At 38.4% G+C, this 15,773-nt stretch overlaps 1 long non-coding RNA gene across 1 annotated transcript in view; it reads left to right on the top strand.

Moving 5' to 3' along the window:
- 1700010J16Rik (RIKEN cDNA 1700010J16 gene) overlaps positions 1–4,248 on the top strand; it is a 58,674-nt gene extending 54,426 nt beyond the window's left edge. The window contains exons 6-7 of the long non-coding RNA NR_040579.1: positions 1,338–1,398; positions 4,092–4,248. This is a non-coding gene — a long non-coding RNA (RIKEN cDNA 1700010J16 gene). The remainder of the gene's footprint in view (positions 1–1,337; positions 1,399–4,091) is intronic.
- The last annotated feature ends 11,525 nt before the right edge of the window (positions 4,249–15,773 follow it).

Below are 15,773 nucleotides of genomic sequence, written 5' to 3' on the forward strand. Positions count from 1 at the left end.
CAACCAGAGATACTCTTCCTCAGTTTCTGGCCAGTCTCTTAGAACAAGAAATATTTTAGCCTTACTTATAGGTTCTGACATTTCATGTATCAATGGCTCCTCATATTTTTGTAATCATTTCATGATGTTTATTAGAAAAAGTTCATTTTTACTCTGAAGTAAATCCGGCATGCACATTTACTAATGGACTAGAATACATCCATAAGTAGCCTATTTGAAGGAATTTGTCAACATGAAGAAACAAATAATGCAAATAGAAACACAAAAACAGTGGTTATTTCTTGGAAACTCAAAATTTAGAGGTCTAACAATAGGAAATGAAAAGAGAAAACAAAATGCAGTGCTCAAAATTATTTTTAAGTGTTATAATTTAAAACTAAAAGACAGTGAGTGGTGTTAGAAATTTTTGTAAGAATAAATATCTAAGACATGGGTGATAATTCAAATTTATAAATTAATGAAAGAGATTAAGAATTGAATAATGTTTAAAATGTATGCTTTTCTTTCATCTAAAAAGATGACACTATTACTGAATGATATATATGAACACTAAGTATAGTTTATTGAAGCAACATGAACAGAAAAGAAAAACAGTGATGACTTGGCATTCAGAAATTGTAATGCATGCAAACTCCAAGAACTGAGACCTGGAGAGAAACAAACTCATACAATGTTTGCAAATCTTGGGAAATTAAGATTTCTCCATGATGGTGCAGACTAAGAAAAAAGTGGCATATATTCATATTAGGGTTGTCATGAATATTTTTGATGGATCTAAATGAAATCTTAATGGAAATAGTACAGTAGGCATTGGACTGTCATTTTTTCCAGTCAGAGAGAAAAACTCAAAGATAAGCAAGATCCAGAAAGAAAAACATGGAAAATGGTGATGAGAGAGGGAGAGAAAGAGAGAGAGGGGGTGGGGAGAGAAGAGAGAGAGAGAGAGAGAGAGAGAGAGAGAGAGAGAGAGAGAGAGGATGAGCATGCAGTACCAAGGAAGGACCAAATGTTGCAGAACTGCCCCTTATGTCAGTTCTCCTTTCCTTACTTTTATCTACAAAATGTGGCATGGGTGACATTATTCTAGGTCTTAAGAGATCTGTGGTGAGTGTATTATAGTTTGTATCCATAAAGTTTCCCAGCGGTCTTTTTGATAAAGGATTGTTTCTCTCTGTGTAGTACTACAGGGACGGGCAAATGGCAGAGTCTATAGTAGAGCAGGCATAATAGCCAGAAGTAGGACATTAGAGGTATAACAATGAAAGGGCTATTGAGTCCCTGGATTCTTATGTCTTCTTCCTGGATGTCTTGATGTGAGCAGATCTTCTTTATCGCAGGGTCCTCCTGATACACAGGCTGAAACCAATAGGCCCAAGGAGCCATGAATTGAAAACATGAGTAAGTATACCTTTCATCCTACAAGCTGAATTTTCTTGGATTTTGTTTCAGTGATGGAAATCTATGTAATGCACTAGGCTACATATGAAATGACCCAGTTGTAACACTGTAGAAACCGTATAGATAGGGGAAACAGCAACTAGTCTTCTCTGTGCTTTTGTAGTCACTTTAATGGAGATACTCTATACTCAAACCAAGCCATCGTAAACAAGTGACCTAAGCCATGCTCATGGTTGACATCTAGCTGATACTACATGAAACATGAGCATGTCTTCTCTGGGAAGTCTACACTAAATGTCAGAATGTTAATCAAATCGGTGGCTGTCATTGTGAGGTAGAGTAATATGTTTTATAGGAAAAGATAACCAAAATTCACATATAATCAAGAAATATTAAGGAAGTAGAATTCAAATGAATTTGAAATTAAAGTATGAAGTCCCAGAGGAAGAAAGGTATTAAAAGAGCCTTGTTATATGAGCATGAGACTTTAAATAGAATCTTCGGGCTCAATTGCAAAGGTGTAGGACAGTGAAAATAAATCGTTGATTACGTAGTAGAGGAACAATTTGAAAATCTTGTAATTACTGTACTCATGCAAACTGAGTATTAAGCACTCAGGTATACCACTGAGAATAATAACTAAAGTGATGCTGACTAAAATCATGAGTGGGAAGAAAGAAACCTGATCTGTATATTTCACTTGGAAATCAAAACACGCTACCTTCTAAATCTGCTTGGGAGTTTTGACTGGGCTAGTCAGTGTTAACTTCCGAAACACTAATTCCAATCTATTAAAATCTGTGGGACTGAGATCTGAGAAGGGGTACGGCTTCAAAGCTCTCAAACTATGTAGCCATCTTTGAGAAGAACCATCACTTGGGGGTGGGGGTGGGGGGTTAGAGTACCTGATTTTAAACTCCTTACATGACTTTGGTCTTTTCTCACCCTATATTCAAACCCCAACCAAGTATGAGCCATCCAATCAAAAGCTCCATAAGTTTAGTTTGTCATGGTTGTTTAATATGTGTACAGTTTTAGAAATAATATATGCCTAGAAAAATTTCCAAAAACATTTCATGTATTTGTAAAGTATTTGAATCACTTCTGTCACCTTTTAAAAGTTACCATGGACAAGTTTGATTTTGCAGTACACATACTTCTTTTGTATTTCTCACACGGGTGAATAATTAATTAATTAATTAATTAGTGTATATGAGTACAGTGTAGCTGTCCTCAGACAAACCAGCATAGGGCATCAGATACCATTACAGATGGTTTTGAGCCACCATGTGGTTGCAGGGAATTGAACCTATCACCTCTGGAAAAGCAGTCTATGCTCTTAACCGCTGAGCCATATCTCCAGTCTCAACACTGGTGAACTATAACACATTGTAATAAAATGCTCAACTCTATCAAATTTAAAAGTATTTTTCATCCCAAATTTAAGTACCAAAACAAAATAGTATTTTTATTTATTCTTTCAGTAGTGATGATATTTAAAATTCATGTAACTGTAATAACAACTCTGGCAAGGTAGAATTCTATTTTCAATAATCACAGGGATAGTTACATGGGGATAGTATACCAGATTCTTTTACATCAATGTAGCAATCATTTTCTTTACAAAATGTAATATATTTTACTTTCCAGAATTGGGAGTCCCCTCCTTTGCTTTAAGACATTGATTCTCCATTGTGTAAATGTACCACATTTTCTGTATCCATTCCTCTGTTGAGGGGCATCTGGGTTCTTTCCAGCTTCTGGCTATTATAAATAAGGCTGCTATGAACATAGTGGAGCATGTGTCCTTCTTACCAATCACAAAGGAACTCTCACAATACGTACTCACTGATAAGTGGATATTAGCCCAGAAACTTAGGATACCCAAGATATAAGATATAATTTGCTAAACACATTAAACTCAAGAGAACGAAGACCAAAGTGTGGACACTTTGCCCCTTCTTAGAATAGGAAACAAAACACCCATGGAAGGAGTTACAGAGACAAAATTTGGAAGTGTGATGAAAGGATGGACCATCTAGTGATTGCCATATCCAGAGATCCATCCCATGATCAGCTTCCAAACGCTGACACCATTGCATACACTAGCAAGATTTTGCTGAAAGGACCCAGATATAGCTGTCTCTTGTGAGACTATTCTAGGGCCTAGCAAACACAGAAGTGGATGCTCACAGTCAGCTATTGAATGGACCACAGGGCCCCCAATGGAGGAACTAGAGAAAGCACCCAAGGAACTAAAGGGAACTGCAACCCTATAGGTGGAACAACAATATGAACTAAGCAGTACCCCGGAGCTCTTGTCTCTAGCTGCATATGTATCAAAAGATGGCCTAGTCAGCCATCACTGCAAAGAAAGGCCCATTGGACTTGCAAACTTTATATGCCCCAGTACAGGGGAACGCCAGGGCCAAAAAGGGGGAGTGGGTGGGTAGGGGAGTGGGGGTGGGTGGGTATGGGGGACTTTTGGTATAGCATTGGAAATGTAAATGAGCTAAATACCTAATAAAAAATGGAAAAAAAAAGACATTGATTCTCAATCTTCCTAATACTGTGACCCTTCATCCTTTCGTTGAGATCCCCCAACCACAATATTATTTTCCTTGTCACTTCATAACTGTAATTTTCCTGTTATAAATTGTGATGCAAATATGTAATATTTTTGTTGGTCTTAGGTCGCCCCACAAATGGATCATTTGACCTCAAAGGGGTCACAGCTCACATACTGAGAACCAGCACTTTAAGGCTTTCTTGAAGTCTTCTAAACAATACTAGTTTCCAGAACAACCTGAAGTGCAAACATATTAAAGGTCTTTTGTTAAATTTTCTATCAATATTCATGAGTGTTTCAGGCTTTTTTTCTCTTTCTCACTGTGATGAATTGGCGAGAATGACTGACTCTTCCAAATCTCATCACATGTTGGACATGGAACTTCTGGCTGCAATTTAAGAGACATTTCTATAACAACTCAAAGGAAAATGCTGAGCAGTGTCGTCCTTCATCATCCTTCGTCATCCTTCGTCATCCTTCGTCATCCTTCGTCGTCCTTCGTCGTCCTTCATCGTCCTTCGTCGTCCTTCGTCGTCCTTCGTCATCCTTCGCCGTCCTTCGTCATCCTTCCTCATCCTTCGTCATCCTTTGTCATCCTTCGTCATCCTTCGTCCTCAGCCTTTCATCACATCCTTGAGCCCAAGTCCAGCTACTCTCATTTCTCTTCCAACCTGGTCATTTCTGTCTGTATTTCATTTCTGTTTCTATCTGTAGCTTGAATAAGAATACGTTATTTTTTTTAATTCTAAGATCTCTAATTGACATTTATTTTCAATTCTATGTTTTAATTTTTGGCTCCTTTTTCTTCTTGTTTTTTAAAAATACTATTGGATATTGTTACAACTGTGAGCCCTTACTTGTCTTTTTTTTTAAAAAAAGATTTATTTATTTATTATACAGAAGTACACTGTAGCTATCGTCAGACAAGAGAGCATTAGATCTCATTACAGATGGTTGTGAGCCACCATGTGGTTGCTGGGATTTGAACTCAGGACCTTCGGAAGAGCAGTCAGTGCTCTTAACCACTGAGCCATCTCTCCAACCTGCCGTTATTTGTTTTATTTGTTGTTTGTTATTCATTCTGTCTTTCCCCATTGTATAATAATTGTGTGCAGCAGTCACTGTATATTCCAAACTCTTCAAGGAAATGATTTAAAGCCTATGGTCATGCTAACTTCCTTTGGTAGTTATGCTCATCAGCATATAGTAACTGTACTCTGTGTACATTAGGTCCTGGATAATCTAGTATCCACTATTGCTCTATATACCTAACCTAGCACTTTAGAAATAAGAAGAAAAAAACATTTAAAATTAATAGAGTATTGTGATGGCTATTTTTGTTTATAAACTTGACTACATCTATAATTAACTAAAACCCAGAATGTCTACGCACACCTGTGAAGGATTCTGCTTAATAAAATCATTTGACGTGTGTATGTATGTGATGGTGGGTGATCCACTACTAATCCAAATGTTGGAAGTGGGAAGACTTGTCTCTAATCTACACCACATCTTCTGCTGAAACTTTATATAAAGGACATGGAAGAAGGAAGATTCCTTCTTTGTCTGCTTGCTCCAGCTCTCCTACCAAGTCCATTCCTTCACTAGCAATAGAGTCTACATCTTGAGGATTTTGGTGTTTACTGAAGACCAGCTGAGACATCTAATCACCGGGAGTCAACAGCTACTGGGTTCTTGTACCTTCCATTCATAGGCATCCATTGTTGGATTAACTGGACTGGACCACAGCCTGTAAGTTATTCTACTAAATCCTCTCTCTCTCTCTCTCTCTCTCTCTCTCTCTCTCTCTCTCTCTCTCTCTTTGTCTCTCTCTCTCTCTGAGAGAAAGAAAATATATACACATATCACACATATATACTATAATGTTTTAATAATCTATTATTAAAATAATAGAGAAAGAGGGGGGAAGATTCATTCTGTAAGTTGTTACGTACCTGACACAGGTATTTTTGTAATTTTATATCTTAACCTTTATCGATAAACCTTTTATTTTTTTAAGTTTCAGCATAAGCTTGCCATATTCAAAACTCTGCTATATTTGAGTAGGCCTAAGAGCTAAAGCATAGTCATCATCTACCTTGAAAAGAGATCTATAGGCTCAGGGTAAATAAAATGCAGTTTCAGGTACACAGAGTAGCTTGTTGTTTGAAGAGAGGATATATTTCTATATTTGCGAGAATCAGTACAATATTATCAGGTAGTAACCAGACCAGAGAGATAGGCAGAAAGACTAGAATGAGTGAAGGACCATGGGCTGGATTCAAGTTGTTCACAGGAAGTGGCTCATTGAGTTTTCTCCAGCCCATAAATCCACTCTTTCTGCATGCTCTCACCTGTACAATTAATTATAGTGGTTCATTTCTCAGATTCCACACTTGTCTCATCAATTAATCATCTATCAGACTTACTTTCAAAATATGTATTTCTGAGTCACTGTCCAGCAAAAAGTAAAAAAAAACTTCAACAAAAAGCATTAAATTGAAATACTTGTCATAGCAAACAACACTTTCCATTAACTTAGGCCATGATTCATAAGAACTAACTTTCCTCCTAATTTATGTCCTAGATGAAGTCTGAGTTGTTGGCATTTTGAATACTGTCTACCTTCCTTCTAACTGCATCTTCCTGTGAAAAGCTATTTATCTTTTTTGGAACACTTAAGTAGTTATCTCCTAAAGAAACTATGCTATTGATTAATGTGTTTTGTAAATTACCAAGTGTAGTGGCTCAAACATACAACTTATGTATTCTTCCACTGCCTATAATTGCCATCGATCTCTTCTATTCTTGTTCTCCACTGGCAGCCACTTGTGTAGGCTGAATTCTGTGTGACAGGACCTGTGGGAAGAGGTTCTCTTCAGCCACAGCACTGAATGGCCTGGCTTATCCCATCCATCATTTTCAGAACTCCCCAGTTCTGTCGAATCTTACCATAGTCTTTTGAGTTGAGCAGCCAGAGATCTTACATGGTATTTTAAGGTTCCTACAAGCAAAATGGAAGAAGCAGAGTGTACTAATGCTTAGGTCTGGAGCTGATGCGCTGTCAGTGCCAGCAAATTATTCTGGTTAAAATGAGTCATGGCAAATTGCAGTGCAGGGTCTGCACACAGCTGTACGTGAGTCACAGCTCCCTGAAGGCCACCAGTGTCATAAACTGTCCCATGAGCTGTCATGGTGTCTTTCAGAAGTGTCTAATCCTGACTGTTCTCTGCATTTATTTGCTATGCATCATAAATGTGTTTTATCATGTTAGTTTTGAATTACAATTATCTGTACCATACCACCAATGGGACTATATATTATTTTTCCATCAGACAATCAATGGATTTTAGCGCAGTGAAAGAATTACTGAATTGTCAAATATAAATGAACTGTGCAAACAGATGACATAGTTTATTAAGACTGGAAAGGTAAGCTGAATGATCCTCTATACTCTTTCTGTGAACTTCTTTAATTTTTAAGTATAATGGAGCAATAGTGAGGTTTTGATCCTGACTGTATTACCTGAATATAAAAGGGTCATTGGGCTGGAGAAGTGGCCGTGGTTATTGCTCTTCAGACAACTACAATTCAGTTTCCAGGACTCACATGGGATGGCTCATGGCTCCTCCAGCCCCAGCGTCAGCTCCTGGGGATCTGAGGGATCAGATGCTCATTCCTGACTTCCAAGGACAACTGTCCCTAGGTACAAGTGAACTCCCACATAGCCGCACATGCCCATGCCTAAGCAGAAATAAGATAAATGTTTTTAAAGGAATGAAATGTGCTTTTTGCCTATTTTTCACTTATTACATTGCCATCTCTCCTCTGAGGGGCCATGTTATCTGAGGAGAGCTTCGCTTGCCCTCATCATCCTGGCTGTTCATCATTTCAAACTAGTTTTTCCAATAGGACACATTGGGAGACACCAAGAACCAAGAACACTTGCTGCTGTGACGGTAGACATTATGTTTAGAGGATAAAGATACTGTGTCATGCTTGTAAGAACAAAACTGTTTTAGCTTTTATAAACCACAAGGAAGTAACTTTTACCTTGAATGCATAATCGGTCAGCTGACCTGAGCTGGACCACTTCCTGGTGCAGTAGGGCTGTTTTCTAAAAAACTGCTGATTGAACTAACATGAGCCCCTAGAGGCTCAGAAAGAATGAATGACCAACATGGGAATGTCCATGGGCCTGAACTGGATCCCTCCCCCCCCATATGTTACAGTTATGTAGTTTGATCTGCTTGCAAGACTCCTAACTAGGGAGTGGGGAGCAGGAGCTATCTCTGACTATGTTTGCTGTCTTTGGGACCCTTTTCCCCTACTGGGTTGCCTCATCTAGCTGGAGTGGAAGAGGAGGTGTGTGTTCTTACTGTAGCTTGACATGCAATGGCTGGTTGGTTGATATCCATCCAGGCTGGCCCTTTTCTGAAGAAAAATGGAGGAGCAGTGGTTGGGACTGGGAAGAGAGGTGGGAGGGGGAGAGGTTGGGAGAAGAGCAGGGAGAGGAAACTGTGGTTAGGATATAAAACAAATAAAATAAAAATAAAATACATTTTAAAAATGACTGATTGTTGCAAATTATTTCACTGCCTCAGTAATTCCTACAAGATAATGGGTCACAAAATTGAACAGGCTAAGTGCTAAGCTCAATTTGTGTATGAAATGATTGTTTGTAAGATGGTTGAGGTACCTGCTGGTTGTCTATAAAAAAAAAAAAAATCAAGCCTTGCCTATAAAGATGGATATGGGTTAGTTTAGCTTCCCAAAATTATAACTTTGTGGTTTTTGTGTTTATAGTACTTTGGCTAAAAATAGGTGGGGTAAGACCACCTTCTCTCTCAATCTCCCTCTCTGGTTTGGTCCTTACCAATCTCTTTTTTAATAAAAATTGTCTAAATTTCAAAAACCAAAACTTGAGACAGTCTGGTGAACCTCTGAACAACCCCAGACTGACAACAACTGCTTGAGTTCTGTGCTGAGATTCTTATAGATGCTGTACTTCCTGGAAGATTCTTGAGTTCTGTGATGAGATTCTTATAGATACTACACTTCCTGGAAGATGGTCCCCCTACCTTTTCTGTGCTGAGATTCTTATAGATGCTGCACTTCCTGGAAGATTCTTGAGTTCTGTGCTGAGATTCTTAGAGATGCTGCGCTTCCTGGAAGGTGGTCCTCCTATCTTTCGAAGGCTCCAATTCTCACATGTTCCCTAACACCTTTCTTCCTTCTGTACTTGGATAAAGATGGAATTGTTTCCCACTGATATAAGTCTTTACATGCCACAGTTTCCTTAATGTGTCTCTTAACTCTTCTTTTAATAAAATGTCTTTCTGTTAAATTGTCTTTAAAGTCTTAACAGACCATATTGATTGCTTCTGATTTGAATAAAATTGAGGGTGGGGGATGCCTGATATTGGAGCCGACAGACAGTGTGAGCATGCATGTAAAAAATACATAAAATACTTTGCTTTTATCTCTATATCATTTGTTTATATTAGAAAGAAAAAACAATAAAAGGCAGAAAAATGTTGAAACAACTGATTCTAAAATAGGCAAAAGAGAACTAGTCATTTTTCCCCACCAAATATCATTAAAATGTATTTGGAAGTTAGATACACAATGACATAAGAAAATAGGTTGCCCAAATACTGACAACAATCAGGGCACTATTTGTAAGGAAGTGTGCCATTCTATCCCTGTAGAACTTGGCTCTGAACATTCAATAAATGTTGTATAAGAAAATGTTCCCTGGGGAGATGCAACCCGCCTGCCTCCTTACCCTGGATGAGAAGTCCATGACTGACGAAAGCATAAATACCACCAAAGTCTAACTTGGTGAACCAGTTTAATTTTATTTGAGTTATTTACAGAAGTAAGGTGCAAGGTTACTTATAGGAGCAGAAATGAACCAAAGACAGCAGGCTCCACAAAGCCCATGATAACATGAGGTTCACCAAAACTGAGGATCTAGAAAAGACTGCACAACCTGCACACAGATCAAGTTTGAAGATATCCCTTCTCAATTACTCTGCTATAGAAACCTCTTCCAGGAAGCTGGTCTGGTCTCAACCTTCTTTGCAGCTTGACTCCTCTGAGAAAGTCTTGGGGGTAGGGTGTGTAGTCTGTAGAGTCTGGTCAGTTTCAGGGACTTCCTGACTCTGTCTTGAGTTGTTTACCATTTTACTTAGTGACATTTCCTGTAGGATGGAATATTTCAATCTCAGAGTAAGCTGTCACAAAACAATAATGTTGAAAGGGCAATTGCAGTTTGTTTATATACAAACCTTTACAAATTTACATCAACATAACCCCCCCAAAATAATAAATATTTGTATTCAACAGGAAGAGAAAAATATGACTATGACTTCCATGTTGCACCTACACAGCATAGCTGTTTTATATGCAATTTAATCCTAGGTCTTCCTACCCATTCTTACACATGGTCTGGAGAGTGGTAGAGAGACTGTGCCTCTCAAATCCTATCTACAAGTCTCAGCTGAAATTAGTTTGTCCCCTTCTGTAATTAATGACTTCTCAATTTGAATAATCATTATATGATCAGCTTAGGTAGTGAATGTTGCCTGGACCAAAGCTGTTTCAGTGAAATATGCTTTTAGAATAGTAATAGACACAGTTGTTTTCAAATCGTCATGTATTTAGCTAGTGATCTAAGAGTTGACATCTGAAAACAAAAACAAAGCAAAAAAAAAAAAAAAAAAAGCAGGGATGTGGATTCTCAGGATGGCTAGCTAAACTCACTCTTCACTTCAGTCTTATGATAGGTTGCAGGGAACCACTTAAGTAGAAATTCTATTAACTAAATAATATCAGAGTCAAACTGTAAGAAAATCACTGACACGCCCCCACCTGACATTTCTTTCTACTAAACTTCACCTGGAAGGTGATAATAAATGTTCAGCAGTAGCTAGCCCTAGATTATAATTCTGTCCTGAGCACATTTGATTTATTCTTTCTTTTAAAGCCTGTTTTCAGTACCCTTTCTTTTCCTCGAAGCTTTATATCTAAAATAAAAAGTGCTCTGGGTTTCTTTTTAAAAGAAGGAAATTTTTAGAAACTTACTAATAGTAGTCTTTAAATGAAAGAAAAACGAAAGGCTGAACTGTTCATAATTAAATAGACTGAAGATAAATGCCATGGAATACAATGCAGGATACATGATTTTTCCCTCTTCAGAATGAAGCTGACTCTATAGGCCTCGGTTGGTCCAGCCTGGCATACTGCAAAGAATTGTCTCTTTAGCACTGTCACCTGCTTGGTTTCCACAAAACACTTTCTGGGCTCATGAAATAGTCTGCCTCCTAAGAGACCATTTTAGGAGTCTTAGCAGAAACAGGCTTCCTAAAATGTGATTTTTAGAACCATTCCTTTTTGTTTGTTTGTTTTTTCTTGTTCTGGTATAGGGTTTAGAATCAGAATAGCTCACAATCACTAATTATACTCCTGGATGTCACAGTTAGGGTATGCATCTCTCGATCCCTGGTAGTATTACAGTCATCATCCTGTATCATTGTTGAAAGGATCCATGCATTCTTTTCAACAGGTGCTTCTGAGTTTAGAATCAATGTGAAGAGACACATAGAAGCTGGCATCTGGTTTCTACTAGGTATGGGTTGATGTGCCTTTTCCCATTTAGACTATAATAAGCTGTGGACACAAATATCACTTTCTTGGTGCATTCTATGTATACTCTGGAATCATTAAGCCTACTGAAGAGCAGGGGGATCTTCTCACACGTTCCATGCATTTAAAAATATTATAAAATGATTTTTAGAACAACCACTTAAACTATAACATGAGGTTCAAGGTGATACTCAGTGGGTCAAAGCACTTATCACTCAAAGCAGACGACATGAGTTCAAATCCAAGAATCCATGTTTACAAAGCCTGATGCCATGGCACATGGAAATCCCAGCACTGGTATGGTGAGATTCCAGGTGGAGACTGGACAATCGGCAACAAGCTTGTGGGCCTTCGAGCATGAATGTCCAGCATGGTGCCAGAAAGAAGAGTTTCCTTGCGACATGACAAAGATGAGAACCAATTCCTAAAATGTTATGCTGTGACTTCCAAATGTTCATAGCGACATATGCATGCATTGTCCCTCTGACTTTCTCCCCCTGTGTCTCTGCCTCAAGAAATTTTCAAGATTAAAATTGAACTATAATCCATATACACTGAAGACTAGATTACAATATATTAATACTAAACTCTTTACTTTAATAGTTATGCTGTGGTTTCTTAGAACATACAGATGGAAGTTTTGTGTGGCCAAGTATCATGATCATTATAATTTAGTATTGAAAGATTCAAAAGCATACGTATAGAGATGGGGGGGGGGGAGGAGGGAAGTGTGTTTAAATGTTTTTAGAAAATAATTATTGGTGGCTGGAGAGATGACTCAGTGGTTAAGAGCACTGTCTGTTCTTCCAGTTTTGGGGTCCAGCCTCTACACAGGATCAGAGTTCTCAACTGGAAGCAGGGATATCTGTAGCCGCCAGCAGCCACAGGTTACTGGGTTCCTGGAAGGAAAGATGGAGATGGAGAAGGCTTCGAGAGAAATAAGGAGCCAAGACAAAAGTTCTAATCAAGGCCAATGTTTATTTATGAGTCTGAGCTTATAAAGGGGGGGGGGCATCCCCCACCACCCAGAATCTCTTTGCTTTGTCAGTATAGTGTCAGGAAAACAGGTTCAGTCACTCAGCAGGTAATGGTGTCTTGGAGGAAACCGCAGCTGTGGCAGACAAAAGATTTTACCTGGGTCAGAAGACTCCACCCTAGGTGGGCTAGCCCTGCTGTGGCAGACCAGGTCAGAGCAGCCTGCTCAAGGCTGGGAGGAGGGCACAGATATCTGCAAGGTGCATAATAAATATAGACAGACTCCTTTTTTGGGTACAAGCTGACAGGCAATTTTTTCAAGGCTTAGAGTTTTTTTCTCTCCTCACTCTCTGCTCTCTTTCTCTCTGGCTTGCTCACGGCTTGGGGCTGCACACACTCTGCATTCTCCTTCATACTCTGCTTTTCTTGAACTCCAACCTCATACACACCTTTGTGAGTTCCCCTTTCACTCTCACACACATCTCACACACATACCACACGCACTCTCTTTTCACTCACACACACACATACACACACTCTCCAAACACACCTCATGTTCTCTCCTCACTAACTCTTCATATTCTCCCCTCACTAACTCTTCCATTCTTCCCTCACTCACTCTTCACATTCCCTCCTCACCCATTCCTCACATTCTCCCCTCATTCACTCTTCAAATGCTCTTCTCATGCTCTCCTCCCCATTTGGTCTCTAACTCGCTCTACAATGCTTGCTACTTGCTCTCTTGCCTTTCTCTTACCCCAGTCTTTTATTGATACTCCAAGAGCAGGTTAAAAAAAAAAAAAGATATTGTATAACCATTGCCAAATCAAATTCAAAAGAATAACCATGTCCCACAAAGAATCAAGAATTACAGTTGTTCCCCAAATTTTCAAGCTTTCCTATTCCCAGGCCTGTAGCCAAAATAATAGTAATTGCAAACTTATCATTATTTAAACGTTAACTTTTAACTTATTATACTTCAGAGCTCAGAGCTCCGAGGTCAGCTACTTTCATTTTCCTGTGGAGATCTAAGGATAAATGGCATGGGCAAAGCTGCCAGGCAGTGGCCAGAAAAAACTCAAGTTCACCCTGAATTCAGCAGTTCCGCTAGCTTTCTGCTTCTGCACATTGTACACAATGACTCTCCTAAAAGTCCCAGTGTTTTGACTTAGTTTTGCTAATATCTAATTTTATGCATTCTATACTTGCTTACCCAGGAACCAGTCTCAACAGTTACGTAAAACTTATTTTATAACTTTAATAATTTTTTTTTCTCGGGGCCCCAATGTTGGCTCTAATTCATTTTCTAATAATTTCATCAAACTTTCTTTGCAAGTCAAACATAAGTCTGGGACTACCATTGTGCAGTTATTGCATTGTTTCCAAGATGAGAACACACAGCATACACCTGGGCCATTAGGACTGTGCTGTGCTGTGCCCCAATGCCTCAATTCTTAATTGTTTAAGAACCATTACATCAAGGAACATCTAGTTTCAAGGAATTCACCAGAGCAGAAGGAGAAAGAAATAAGAAAGTCAGATATAATAGAATAATTATGCACACCAAGGCCAACTGAAAAGCAGTCATGCACAAATGAAATCTATCCAGGGCTAAGGTTAGGAGAAATGGGAGCAACTGTTTCTCACAAAGAACTGCCTGGGCTTCTGAGATGTCTCCATCCTGGCCTTCTGCAGGCAGTCCCTTTCACTGTATGCTGTCCCCAGCATTCCTGAGGTTCTAAGTTCAATTCCTAGCAACCACATGGTAGCTCACAACCACAGCAATAGGATCTGATGCCCTCTTCTGGTGTGTCTGAGGATAGTGACAGTGTACTCACATACATAAAATAAATGAAATCTTTAAAAACCAAGAAAGGAATTATTGAATCAGCATAATATATTATAATATCGTATAGTATATAAATTAAATATTATATTACATTACATATTATAATATGAGATATATACTATAATAGATAATATAATATATGAGATATATAATATAATACATGTATAATATATATGAGTTCTTTGTATTATTCTCACAACTTTTTGTAAGTGTTAAATTATATCAAAACATAAAATAAAAATTTAAAGCTTGACAGAGGAGTGTGTGTGTTTAACCTTCATTTACAATTCAGTGTGACTTCACTGTCTAAGCCTTCTAATTATTCACCCAAGAACTGAGTTTGGTAAGTAAATAGAAGGCAGAGGACTAATTTGTTGAACAGAGAAAAGGCACTTGTCAGGAGGCTGTAAAGCCACTTTAAAACGGATCTGTTATTTAAATGACCTATTAAGGATGATGAATAAAGGTGTCACTTAAAGAAAGGTCACTCTGTCCTTTGGAAAAAGCTGAAGGAGGAGTTATCAGGATGAAATGAAAGAGTGGGAGACTAACAGAGAAAAATGTTGATGATCTCATTTCCTAAGGTTCAGATATGCACACAGATACGGTCAGAATGAGATAAAGATAACAAAATTCCAAGGAAATCATAAAACTAGCTCTGAAGAGCAGATGGCAAGCAATGTCTAGGGCTCCAGACCAACTTTTACTCAAAGTATTAAAAATCAAGAGGTTAAGAGTTAAGACATTGAGATGGCTCAGCTGGTAAGAGCACTGACTACTCTTCCGAAGGTCCTGAGTTCAAATCCCAGAAACCACATGGTAACTCACAACCATCTGTAATGCTATCTGACACCCTCCTTTTGGGTGTCTGAAGACAGCTACAGTGTACTTATGTATGATAATAAATAAATCTTGGGGCCAGAGCAAGCAGAGACTGAGCCAGCAGGGCTGACTAGAGCAAGCAGAAGTCCTAACATTCAATTCTCAACAACCATATGAGGGCTCATCTGTACAGCTACAGTGTGCTCACATACATAAAATAAATCTTTAAAAAAAAAGTTAAGAAGTTTAGAAAGTTGTATAGGTAAGGTCAGGAGGTGGTATGTTATGGGTAGGACAATACATTTGACACAGAGCTCATGTAAGGGCATATATCTGTGACTGCATTTCTCGGGAGGCTGAAATATGTGAATCGAGAGTTCAAGGCTAACTTGGGCTACACAAGAGGAGGGTATTTAAAATAACTATATAACATGTACAAAATCACAATGGGAGTGCTATAATAATAAAAGTGATCATGGTATATTAATATGTGTTTCATTAGAATTCTAT

Source organism: Mus musculus, chromosome 10 (assembly GCF_000001635.26).
Source record: "Mus musculus strain C57BL/6J chromosome 10, GRCm38.p6 C57BL/6J".
Taxonomy (NCBI): Eukaryota; Metazoa; Chordata; class Mammalia; order Rodentia; family Muridae; genus Mus; species Mus musculus.